The sequence below is a fragment of the Macaca nemestrina genome, chromosome 6 (genome assembly GCF_043159975.1).
Source record: "Macaca nemestrina isolate mMacNem1 chromosome 6, mMacNem.hap1, whole genome shotgun sequence".
Classification (NCBI taxonomy): Eukaryota; Metazoa; Chordata; class Mammalia; order Primates; family Cercopithecidae; genus Macaca; species Macaca nemestrina.
Window position 1 is genome coordinate 20,075,260 of NC_092130.1, and position 13,270 is coordinate 20,088,529.

At 45.3% G+C, this 13,270-nt stretch overlaps 1 protein-coding gene and 1 pseudogene across 5 annotated transcripts in view; one reads left to right on the top strand and one right to left on the bottom strand.

The window, feature by feature from the left end:
* Positions 1-13,270, top strand: part of LOC105482332 (cyclin J like) — an 87,361-nt gene that overhangs the window by 7,468 nt on the left and 66,623 nt on the right. The gene's annotated exons all lie outside the window — the stretch shown is intronic.
* Positions 4,088-4,365, bottom strand: LOC139363715 (small nuclear ribonucleoprotein E-like; annotated as a pseudogene).

A 13,270-nucleotide genomic window follows, 5' to 3' on the forward strand; every position in this document is an offset into this window, starting at 1 on the left:
ATCAGCATGGCTATGTTTCTGTCCCATCACGGTCAGTGCACAGGATCTGGTGCAGAACAGGCAGCTGGATTGAACCTGGGTTGAAGGTTGGCCGAGTGGATGCTGCAAGTTATGAGAAAGTCAAGAGGGTTAAGGATAGATGCAAAGGATTGATTCCACTGATTGACTTTGGAATGGAATCTGGACAAGGCGAGAAGGGAGGAGGTGAGAGGAGGTGAGACAGCAGAGAGGAGATAAGATTCAGGGCTTCAAGGATAACTGGGGTCTGGGTCCTAGTGAAGGTGAGCTGGAAAGATGGCAAGTGATAAGTGGTGAGTGGTCAAGGAGTTATTGGAGACTGTGACCGTGGATGGTGCGAGACCATCACAAGGAACGGCCGAGGTGAGGTGAAAGACAGGGATTAGAGGACAGATCAGAGTCTCAGAAGGTCCATCTATCTGTTTGGATATTGGAAACACTGAGAATTAAGACAGGAGCAGTGGGCCGGGCGCGGTGGCTCACGCCTATAATCCCAGCACTTTGGGAGGCTAAGGCAGGCAGATTAGTTGAGGTCAGGAGTTCAAGACTTGCCTGGCCAACATGGTGAAACAGCACCTCTACTAAAAATCCAAAAATTAGCCAGGCATGGGAGCACATGCCTGTAATCTCAGCTACTTGGGAGGCTGAGGCGGGAGAACTGCTTGAACCCAGGAGGTGGAGGTTGCAGTGAACTGAGACTGTACCACTGCACTCCAGCCTGGGTGACAGAGGGAGACTCTATCTAAAACAAAACAAAACAAAACAAAACAAAACAAAACAAAACAAAACAAAACAAAACAAAAAACCAGGAGCAGTGTTAGAGAGTGACAGTGAGCCAGGAGCTAAAATCCTTAAGCAATGAGGGGTGACCTGGTAGCCAGGAGGTGCACTTTGAAGACATGAGGTTCAAAGCCTGAAGGTTTTACAGAAACAATGATGGAGAAGAGAGTGGCAGTGACAAGGGGGAGCAGAGAGGAGAGAGGAGCCCATGGCACCTTCAGGCCCATGGTTCGGAGGCAACAGGAAGTGAACACAGCCACCACTTAAGGCAGCTGAGCTCTCAAGGAGAGCCAGGGTCTGTTCCATCTGTGATTGTTGACCCAGCCACAAATTAGAAACACCCAGGAAATTTTGAGAACATGCCAGTACCTGGATGCCACAATCTGAAATTTTATTTAATTGGTCTGGTGAGGAGCGTGGGCTTCAGAATGTTTTTAAGTCCTTGAGGTGATATGAATGTGCAGCCTGGGAATGAGAGTAAGAAGATCAAAAGGACCCTGTGAGTCTGGACCAGGGTCCAGAACAGAGTGGCAGGTTTCAGGAGACAGGGTCAGAACTGGGGACAATGGCCAGGCGGGGCATGAGGGTTCAAGTCTGGAGGAGCAAGGGGAGACCTGAGCTTCTATGGTAACGGGATAGGAAGAAGGCTCAGGTGCCTCACTGTGGTCTCAAGGCAGATCATAGTGAAGAGGCTGTGTTGGAAAGAGGCAGGGGTGGGGGTCTCAGCAGGAGCACAGAGAGGGTGGTGGTCTCTCTCCATAACCACAGTGGTGTTGTGGAGGGCAGCGGAGGGGTGTCCTAACAACAATACCTATCTCAAAGAACGAAATGTCAACAAATTGAGTTTCAAAGATTTAATTGGCTTTTATTAGCAATTCATGAATTGGGCAGACCCTATCTGCAAAATAGAAAGGTGTTCCAATGAGCTGAGCAGAGGTGGTGGGCTTTATAGGCAGAAAAAGGCTGAAGAAAGCAGAAACAAGGATCGAAAAGCAGATGGGTCATTTCCATGTTACTTTCCTTAGAGGGTTAAAGCGGAGAAGACCTCCTTATCATACTGGCTCAGGTTGATGAGCCCCTCTGGGTTGGTTGCTGTGAATCTCTTGTTTTTCAAGAAACTCTCCTGTTTCTAAGTTTAGTTTGACTACATGGCACCTAGCATGAGGGAATCCATTTGGTTTGATCTGGACTAGCATAGGGGCTCAGTCCAAAACAATGTTTTTTTTTGTCTCGTAAATTGTTTTTAACACCTGGACTTCTGGGGCTGTGGCTTGATTCCTAGCTTCCTCTTCCCTTTACCTCCATGTCGGATTCCTCAGCCAAGGGGTGGATTCTAGTGAGGCAGGGGAGCCTAGTGGTAAGAGTACAGACTGTGGAATCAGATGATCTTGGTTCAAATCTCTGCCCCGGGCAACCTTGGATAAGTTACTCAATATTTCTGTGCATATACTAGGGCCTAGTGTGTTGCCATTATTCATTTTTTCTTTCCTTTTTTTTTTTTTTTTTTTTGAGACGGTCTTGCTCTGTCACCCAGGCTGGAGTGTAGTGGCATGCTCTCAGCTCACTGCAACCTCTACCTCCTGGATTCAAGCAAGTCTTCTCCCTCAGCCTCCCGAATAGTTGAGACTACAGGCACACACCACCACGCCTGGCTTTTTTTTTTTTTTTTTTTTTTTTTGTATTTTTAGTAGAGACAGAGTTTCACCATATTGGCCAGGCTGGTCTTGAACTCCTGAGCTCAAACGATCTTACTGCCTTGACATCCCAAAGTGCTGGGATTACAGGCTTGAGCCACCATGCCCAGCCCACCATTATTATTTACAAAACATACCCCAAATCGTCTATTTCTCTTCATCCACATTATTCCAACACCAGTCCAAGCCACCAGCATCACTTGCCTGGAGTCGTGCAGTAGCTTCCTTAAAGGGTGTCCTGTTTCTACTCCCTGTCTACTCTCACTCACTCTCACGCTGCAGCCCGGGTGATATTTTGAAACTGAAGATTAATCCCTGTTCCTCCTGTGTTTAAAATCTTCCCATGACTTCTCATCCATGGCATTTAGAATAAAGTCCCACATCAATATACCTGGGTTATAGCAAAGACCCTCACAATCTGGCCTTCCTCTTCACCTCACTTCCTCAGCCACTAAATTCCAGGTTCACTGCCCTTTCTCTCATTTAACATGCCACGCACACTCCTGCTGTGAGCCTCTGCACCAGCTGCTCCCTCTGCAGAGTATTCGTCCTCTACCCGGGGCGTGGCTGGATTCCTCCTGTCACTCAGCTCTCAGTGGAGGCCTTCCATGGCCCCACTTTGTTCACACCTGTTTTCATTCTCTGCATGGCACTTACTACTCTTTTGTATTTTCTTGTTTTTGTTTGTTTACGATTTGTTCTACTTTGGATTTCCTCGGAAGCAGAGACTGAAACAAAGGTTTGGATGCAGATAGTTTATCTGGATAATGTTGCCAGAAAGCAGGGAAGGTGAGACAGGAAAAGTGCAAAGTCAATGTGAGGGTGTTACTAGCCTCTCTCCTTACTCTGGAGCTTTATCCTGCCAGGACCTCTGACGAGGGTCATACAGAATGCCGCCCAGAGTTGTTCTTCTGAAGAACAGGGGCCATATCCTCTATCGCGGACTCCCGGTCCACCTTGTTGGGGGTTGCCTCTGGGCATTAATTCCTCCCTTCTAGATTGTGCTTGCCTGACAGCCAAACTGGTTCCAGCTACGTTGCTGCACTGGAGAAGGCTTTGGCAGCCAGAGAAGAGTCAGAACTTTCACCCCCTACTGTGGCTGAACTCAGCGGTGGCCCAAATGACTCAACAACATGCACCAGTGGTATCTGCTGCCTGCTCCATTTCCCTCAACCACTTCCTAAGTTAAGCTCTTCCTAAGTGGAAATGTGGCCGTTTCTGCTCACTGTTGTATCCCAAGAGCCTAGCACAGTGCCTGACTCAAAGTAGCTGTCACTAAATATTAGTTGAATGAACTCCTTTCATCAATCCAAGGGTAGGCACTGCTGGTATCCTCATTTTCAGATGAGGAAACAAAGACTCACCCTGCTCACATAGGTGGCACCGCTGGAATATGAGTCCAGGCAATCTGACTTTAGACTTCGAGCTTTTTGTTTGTTTGTTTGTTAAAATACAAACAATCCCATAGCATGTATTGCCATCTTGTAATACCATAAGAGTAATCAAAACAATACGAATAAATGTTCATATTGGACAAAGGATATCTAAAAGCAAACTGTATCCATTTCAACAGTTTCTTACTTCATTGGTCATTTCTAGTTGGAGAGACTTTGTAGCAGAGTAATATTATGTCCTTTTAGCATGATCCGACCCACTTGCATTCTTGACTTTGTTTTAGAATAAATCTCTTCTGCATTATCTAATACAAGTTTCACATACTCATCAAAACTAATGATACAGCCTTCTATCCGCGTATTCACTTGCTCATAGAGCCACACCTGAATCCGCGATCTGTTTTGTAAGTATCTGAAGATGAGATTGACGGCTACACCATAGCCTTCTGCACTTTCTGGCCCTGGCTGCGGTATGCCATGGTGGAATTCCACAAAGAGCACACCTACACACTGATTTCAAGCTTTTAACTCTAAGAACCTACTTTATCAGTAGCTATAGTTACTGAGGACTGTTATTAGAGTTGATCATTTAATTTATATTGGCAGTGTAATGGTTTTGAATATTTATATTAGAGATCGCCTTGCCTATGTGACATAATGGCTTTTATTTATTTTATTTATTTATTTTTTAATTTTTTTTTTTTGGTGACAGAGTCTAGCTCTGTCGCCCAGGTTAGAATGCAGTGGGGCAATCTCGGCTCACTGCAACCTTCACCTCCTGGATTCAAGTGATTCTTCTGCCTCAGCCACCCAAGTAGCTAGAGTTACAGACGCGTGCCACCATGCCTGGCTGATTTTTGTATTTTTAGTAGAGACAGGGTTTCACCATGTTGGCCAGGCTAATCTCAAACTCCTGACCTCAGATAATTCACCTGCCTCAGCATCCTAAAGTGTTTGGATTGCAGGCATGGGCCCCCACACCACACCTGGCATAATGGCTTTCATACTGTGTTAGGATATGATCAAGAGGATTAAGAAGAATGAAAAACTAATGTTTTAAAGGCCTTAGGAGACAGGATAAATACTTGCAACTGGCCAGGTCTGATAGAGAATAGGAAGAGGTCCTGGGGCACGTGCATGCTCCACAGTTGGTGCCTTATAGCAGGAGTTGGCAAACTTTTTTGTAAAGGGCTGGATAGTAAATAGGCTTTCTAGGCCATAGAGTCTCTGTCTCAACTACTCACCCCGCCACAGTTAAAGGAAAGCATCCACTGTGAATATATAAATAAACGGGTGGGGCTGTGTTCCAATCAAACTTTATTTCTAAAAACAGAGGCCAGGTCAGATTTGGCCCACAGGCTGTGGCTTGCTGACCTGTCTTTGAGGATGTAAGCTAGATCTTCTGACCTTTCAAGAGAAGATGAAAATCGGGATTTTTATGTGAAAAAATTTCCCAATTCTGAAAATACAGTATGGGCTGCCAGTCTGCTTGCTTATATTGCCTGAAATATGTGTATGCTTTTGTTCAGTAAATAGGACATAAATGTCAACAACCATAATACCCATGGCATGTGGAAAATACAGTAATTCAAAAGAGTGACAAATTCCCCTGGAATGGGCAATAATCACTAATGGCTTAATGCAGGAGATGGTGCTTAGCTGGGATTTAAAAGTTAGGCAAAGTTTTTCCATACAAAATTTACAATGTGGTAACATTCCCAGCAAAAGCAATAGTATGAGCAAAAATATCTGAGGAACCACAAATACTCATTTTGACAGGGAGCAGCAGGCAGTAAGACTGCGCAAGCAGGAAGGGAGACCAATGACTGCTGAGGGGGCTGGAGTCTAGTTTATGGACTGCTCAAAACTGCACTGTAGGGAAGATGGCATTAGCAATGCCCATTAACAACTGGGCATAGAGCAATCAAAAACAGGGAGACTAGTTAACAGACTGTTGTACTAGGCAGTAACTATTTCTTGAAATGAGCTCTTAACTCAGAGCCAACATGCCCACTAGCTCAAAAACTAAAATCATAGGATGCCAGAGCTAGGAGGAAGCTCAGAGGTCTGACCACCTCTGCCGCCATTGACAGATGGGGAGGCTGTGACCTGGGAGATGTCACTTGCCCACGGCCACAGAGCAAGCTAGGGCAGAGGCAGGCCTGGAACCCGGTTACCATGAGCACACACACCAAGTGCCTTGGAAGCGTATACTCTTGCAAAGGGAGAAAAGGTCTGTCTGCGTGTATTCTATAGTGTAGGTCATAAAAGCCCAACACAAAATGTAAAGACAGCAGTAAAAACGTGTGTAACAAATTCAACAGACCAAGGATCATTAGTTTTAATGCATAACTAATTCTTCCTTTAGCAAAACTCTAAAACACCAACAGAAAGATTGGTAAAGGACAGTTTGTAGAAGAAGAAATACATATGACAGATATTCACATTCAGAAAACACCAGTCTTACTGGAGAGCAAAGAAATGTGAACTACAATGATATATTCAATTTCATAATCAATTTGAGGAAACACTGATTCTAAATATATATTTATTATAGATAGATAGATAGACAGTTTTTGGTGTGTGTTTTCTTGTTTTTGTTCTTTGTTTTTGTTTTCTGGAGACCGAGTTTTGCTCTCGTTGCCCAGGTTGGAGTGCAATGGTACAATTTCAGCTCACTGCAACTTTCGCCTCCTGGGTTCAAGCAATTCTCCTGCTTCAGCCTCGTTAGTAGCAGGAATTATAGGCGCCTGCCACCACGCCTGGCTCATTTTTGTATTTTTAATAGAGACAAGGTTTCACCATGTTGGCCAGGCTGGTCTAGAACTCCTGACCTCAGGTGATCCGCCTGCCTCGACCTCCCAAAGTGCTGGGATTACAGGCGTGAGGCACCGCACCCAGCCAGATAGATAGATTTAACAATGACTTAGTCTTGGTGAGAGTCCACTTTTTAACATTTTTGATGGGGATGTGTTTTGGTATAGCCTTCTGGAGGTCAATTCATAATCTATTTCGGAAATCTTAAAACTATTCATACACTTTGTATAAGTCAAGGTTTTCTAGAGAACCAGAACCAATAGAAGACGAATGGATTGATTGGTTATAAGGAATTGATTAATATGTTCATGGAGGCTGACAGGTCCCAAGATCTGTAGTTGGCAAGCTGGACACCCATGAGGTCTGAGGGTGTAGCTCCAGCCCAAGCCCACAGGCCTGAGTACCAGAAGAATCTTGGGGATAGTGCCCGTCGGAATGCTGGTGAGCTTGAAACCCAGGGACAGCCAATGTTTCAATCTGAGTCCTAAGGTGGGAAAAATCAATGTCCCAACTCAAAGACAGGCAGAAAAAGAAATTCTGTTTTACTCCACCTTTTTATTTTATTCAGGTCTTCAACTGACTGGGTGAGGCCCACCACACTGGGGAGGACAGTCAGCCTCCCTCAGTCCACTAATTCAAATATACTCTAGAAACCCCCACAGACATACCCAGATCAGTGTTTAACTAAATATGTGGGCACCCCCTGGCCCAGTCAAGTGGAGGCACAAAATTAACTGTCACAGCCTTCGTCACAACAATGTCACTTCTAGGAGTGTATCCTCAGATATTGGAGAAATATAAAGAAAGGATGTTTTTAGGATTTTCATCTCAGTGTTGTTTATAATGCGCAGAGAAAAGCCAGAAACAACATGACTTGCCAATAAGCTCTTAGTCATATTTAAAATACCTAAAATGAAAGACTGGTTACATAAATGAATTGCCTATATGATAGAATATCATGTAGCTAGTAAAAATATTTTTTGAGCCTGCCATGGTGGCTTACACCCATAATTCCAGCTACTTGAGAGGCTGAGGTGGGAGGTTTGCTAGAGGCCAGGAGTTCGAGACCAGCCTGGGCAACATAGTGAGACCCTGCTTCTAAACAAACAAACAAACTTTTGAGGGACATTTTTTTTCTTTTTTGAGATGGAGTCTCGCTCTGTCGCCCAGGCTAGAGTGCAGCATCACAATCTCAGCTCACTGCAATCTCCGCCTCCCGGGTTCAAGCAATTCTCCTGCCTTAGCCTCCCGAGTAGCTGGGATGACAGGCACCTGCCACCACAGCCAGCTAATTTTTGTATGTTTTTAGTAAAGACAGGGTTTCACCATATTGGCCAAGCTGGTCTCAAGCTCCTGACCTTGTGATCCACCTGCCTCAGCCTCCCAAAGTGCTGGGATTACAGGCGTGAGCCACCGCAACCGACCTTGAGGGATGTTTTATTTTATTTTATTTTATTATTTTATTTTATTTTATTTTATTTTATTTTATTTTATTTTATTTTATTTGAGACAGAGTGTCGCTCTGTCTCCCAGGCTGGAGTGCAGTAGCGCAATCTCGGCTCACTGCAACCTCCCTCTGCCTGCCTGTTTCAAGCGAGTCCTCTGCCTCAGCCTCCCAAGTAGGTGGGACTACAGGCATGCTGCGCAACCACGCCTGGCTAATTTTTGTAGTTTTAGTAGAGATGGGGTTTCACCATATTGGCCAGGCTGGTCTCAAGCTCTTGACCTTGTGATCCACCTGACTCAGCCTCCCAAAGTGCTGGGATTACAGGGGTGAGCCACCGCGCCCAGCCAAGGGACATTTTTAAAGGTATCTCATGAAAAATGCTCATGAGATCATTTTGGGCTTAGAAGTTGCAGGCTAGGAAACTATGTATACATACAATAACAACTTAATGATTACACAGTAATTTTGGCTCACACTTATTCAACACCCTTTATATACCAGGCATCATATCATTTGACCTTCATATAACCCTATAAAGGCAGTACTATTATTATCCCCATTTTGGAAAGAAAGAATCTGGGGTTAACTAACTTGCTTGAGATCATTAACTAGAAAAAAATCAAAGCCAACATTGAAGTCTGGGGCAGTCTTAGAGCCTTAGCTGTAACTACTCAGCTGGTGGCAGCAGGCTGGGTTGGGAAAAGAGGGAAGAGGGCAATATATCAACAATGTCCTGGGAGACGTGATTAAGTTCCACATCTCAGTAAATGGGAACTTCACCCTTTAGGTGCTCAGAGCTAAAACCTGGAGTCATCTGATTTCTTTCTCTTACACCACACATCTAGTCCATCAGCAGATCCTATAGGCTCCTATTTCTAACTATGCTCAGGATCTGGCCCCTCCTCACTCCCTTCACCTCTTCCCCCTACCCAAGCCAACCCCATCTCTCAGCCGGATTATTACAGTAGGCTCTGACCTGGTCTGCCTTCCCTCACCCCCACTGCCTATGTGCCTGGCCAAAGACCATTCCATCGATATCACAGTGGTTACCTGCTGGTAGGGGGCGGGGTGGGGGATGGTGTTGTTCAGAATCTTAATAACATACATATTTTTCGAGACGGAGTCTCACTCTGTCGCCCAGGCTGGAGTGCAGTGGCACCATCTCGGGTCCATGCCCGACTAATTTTTTTGTTGTATTTTTTTAGTGGAGACAGAGTTTCACCATGTAGGCAAGGCTGGTCTCGAACTCCTGATCCACCCACCTCATCCTCCCAAAGTGCTGGGATTACAGGCATGAGCCACCGTGCCCGGCCAGGATCTTAATAATATTTTAATCATGCTTTAATAGTGATACAAGGAGAATGATACTTGGGTAACCAATACATTTTTTCATAGATTTCCCAACCCTTCTCCACCTGCAGCCTGAGTCCCCTCAGCTGAGTGGCTGCTACCATAATCCTTGGCTCTCGGACTTTGGGTCTTTGCAGCCCTGGAAGTTATGGAAGCCCCGCATAGAAGGTAGCTTTGTGGCATCCAGGTGGCCCCAGGAAAGCAGCGCCCTGCTGCTGGCAGTGAGGAATTTCTAGGCGCGAAGTTCCCCCGGCAGGCTTGTCTGGTCACCTTTCGCTGTACAGTCTCAGTCTCCTTCCTGTTTATTGTCTGTTGGAGAAGCGGGCTGTCAGGCTCAGGGGCTTTGAAGTTAATGGTGCCTTTTACTTCCTCCTCCTGGAGTCTGGAAAGCTCTTATCCTGTTATTCCCTGCAGAATCCCTGCAAGGCTGGAGGGCTCCTATCACGCACCTACGCCAGGGTTCCCAAGCCAGGGCTGATACGGTGTGTCGCCCATATGGCCAAAAAAAAAAAAAAAAGAGAGAAAGAAAGAAGGAGGGGAGGGGAGGGGAGGGGGGAGGGGAGGGGAGGGGGGGAGGGGAGGGGAGGGGAGGGAATGGAAGGGAAGGGAGAAAGAATAAAGAAGAAAGAAGAAAAAGAAAGAAACAGAAGGAAGGAAGGAAGGAAGGAAGGAAGGAAGGAAGGAAGGAAGGAAGGAAGGAAGGAAGGAAGGAAGGAAGGAAGGAAGGAAGGAAGGAAGGAAGGAAGGAAAAGCAAGGCAAGGCAAAGTCAAGCCAGTATTTTTAAAATCAGGAGATACCTCCATTTCCTCTGTCTTTTTTTCGTGTGTTTGTTTTTTGAGACGGAGTCTTGCTCTGTCTCCCAGGCTTGAGTGCAGTGGTGCAATCTCAGCTCACCGCAAGCTCCACCTCCCGGGTTCACGCCATTCTTCTGCCTCAGCCTCCCGAGTAGCTGGGACTACAGGTGCCCCCCACCATGCCCGACTAATTTCTTTTTGTATTTTTAGTAGAGATGGGGTTTCACTGTGTTGACCAGGATGGTTTCCATCTCCCGACCTCATGATCCGCCCGTCTCAGTCTCCCAAAGTGCTGGGATTACAGGCTTGAGCCACCGCGCCCAGCCTCAATTTCCTCTTTCTTTTGAAGTCAAACAATCTGCCAATAGTGGGCACCAATTCCCAAGCTATAACAATCTGAGGGGATGCAGAAGGTGCTCCCACCCTGGATGCAGCACATGCCCACTGGTCGACCACAGTCCTCATCGCTCCACAATGCTTCCTGGCACTGTGGCTGGTGTGGACACTGACTGTCAAACTCAGGCTTTTTTTTTTCCTCACAAAGAGGAATACTTCTCTCCCTCCAAGTTTCTTCCAAAGGTTGGGGAGTGGGGGAAGTTAGACCAGGAGGGCTGTAAGTCATCTTCTTGTTTATGTTGTCTTCCTGACCCTCTTATTCCCCCGGGTTTGTGTCCTCTGGGATCAAATCCCAGCCCCTCCTTTCACAGAAGGAGAAACTGAGGCCCACGGAAGGAAGGCTACTCACTCAAGCCTCACCGTGGGTTCACAGAGCTTGCTTCAGGCTCCAAAGAGCAATGTCATCAGAAGGTTCTGGCCTGCTCTGTTATTATTATGGATGACAAAATATTAGAGAGCAATTTATACTTCATGATTCTTCATGTCATACAACAGTCCTTTAAGGAAAAAGTAGTTTTCTCATTTTACTAATATGGACAAGGAAATCCAAAGAGCATAAGCGGCCCATAGAGGGTCACACACTTTCTAGATCTCATTTGAAAAGTGAGGACAGTAACTCCTGACCAGTCTGAAGTCTAGGCCAGGTGATTCTCATAGGCCCCCATTAGCTCCACTATCCATGTGTCCATCGTTTATTTATTTATTTATTTGTTTATTTATTTATTGAGACAGGGTCTTGCTCTGTTGCTCAGGCTGGACTGCAGTGGCGAGATCAGGGCTTACTGTAGCCACCATCTCTCTACCTCAACCTCCCAAGTAGCTGGTACTAACAGACTCGCACAACACCACGCCTGGCTAAATCAAACACAAACAAAAAAAATGGTAGAAACAGGGTCTCACTACGTTTCCTGGGCTCATCTTAAGCTACTTGACTCAGGTGATCCTCCCACCTCAACCTCCCAATGTACTGGGATTCCAGACTTGAGTCACTGTGCCTGACCCATTGTTTATTATTTTGGTAAACCTATATTGACCATGTCCTTTACTGCAGGCACTGGGCTAGATGTTGGGGATACAAATACGGAAAAGAAACAAGTCTTGTCTTCAAGGAACTTGAAGTGTGTGGGGTAAATAGATGTAAGTGTGGGAGAGCAGGAAGAAAGGCAATGGACAATTATTTGGGAAGTAGGGAAGCCTGCTCTCAGTGATTGCTTGGACATGTATTACAGTGCCTGGCATATGCTAAGCATGCCACAAATGATAAATTTTCTCATATTTATCAACAAAAATACATTACTAGCAAGGGGGAAAACTTTGCCACAAGGATTACTCACAAAGGGGGATGGGTGACTTCAGGTTAAAAACAGCATGGGCTGGGCAAGGTGACCCTTGCTTGTAGTCCCAGCTACCCAGGAGGCTGAGGCAGGAGGATCCCTTGTTGAGCCCAGGAGTTCCAGGCTGCAGTGAGCTATGATCATACTACTGCACTCCAGCCTGGACGACAGAGCAAAACTCCGTCTCTTAAAACAAAAGAGAAAGAGAGAATATCTTTAGTAGGAAACATAAATCAATTTCTTCTGGGATGGCAGTCAGGTGGGACAGGTTGGGAGTAGTGTGAGATAGTTTGTGGACAGTTTATAGAGCTCTTTCTCAACTTGTTGTGAGTTCTTTTTAAAAATTTTTTATTGAGGTATTTTTAAAATATGCTATTTAATGTCATTTTCAGTAAAGAAAAATTCAAAACTTAAAGTATTAGCATGAATTTTTATCATTTATCTTTATATTATGCAATGCCAGTTTTAAATGCAAAAATAAGAACACAACTCACATGCAAAATCACTGAAATTACACAATTTGTATTTTGTAGCTTGAACATGCATATATATTTCATTCTTTCCTTAGCGGTGAAAACACTGCACAAAATTAAGTTAACTATTTTTATTTCACTCTTGATACATGCACAGCCAATCAATACTCTCTACCTCAGGCATAATACCAATGAGTAAGGAAGAGCTGAAGGAAGAGGAACTATGGGTTGCCCCATTTTTCCCTTTCTATCTATGTTGTAATACACGGTTGCCTAACACAGAAAAGTAACACCCCTAAGAAAGCATATGATAGGGTTCCCTGGTCATTCATGTTTCCTAGAATACTACTGCCTTCTGTTATGGGTTGAATGGTATACGTCCACAAAAGATAGGTTGAAGTCTTAACCCTCAATAGCTCAGAATGTGACCTTATTAGGAAGTGGTTCATTGCAGATGTCATTAGTTCAGATGAGGTCATATTGAGTAGGGTGAACCCTTAGTCCAATATGACCGGTGTCCTTGTAAGAAAACATGGCCAGGCGCGGTGGCTCAAGCCTGTAATTCCAGCACTTTGGGAGGCCAAGGTGGGTAGATCACCTGAGGTCAGGAGTTCAAGACCAGTCTGGTCAACATGGTGAAACCCTGTCTCCACTAAAAATACAAAAATTAGCCAGGCATGGTGGTGCACGCCTGTAATCCCAGCTACTGGGGAGGCTGAGGCGGGGGAATTGCTTGAACCCTGGAGGCACAGGTTGCAGTGAGCTGAGATTG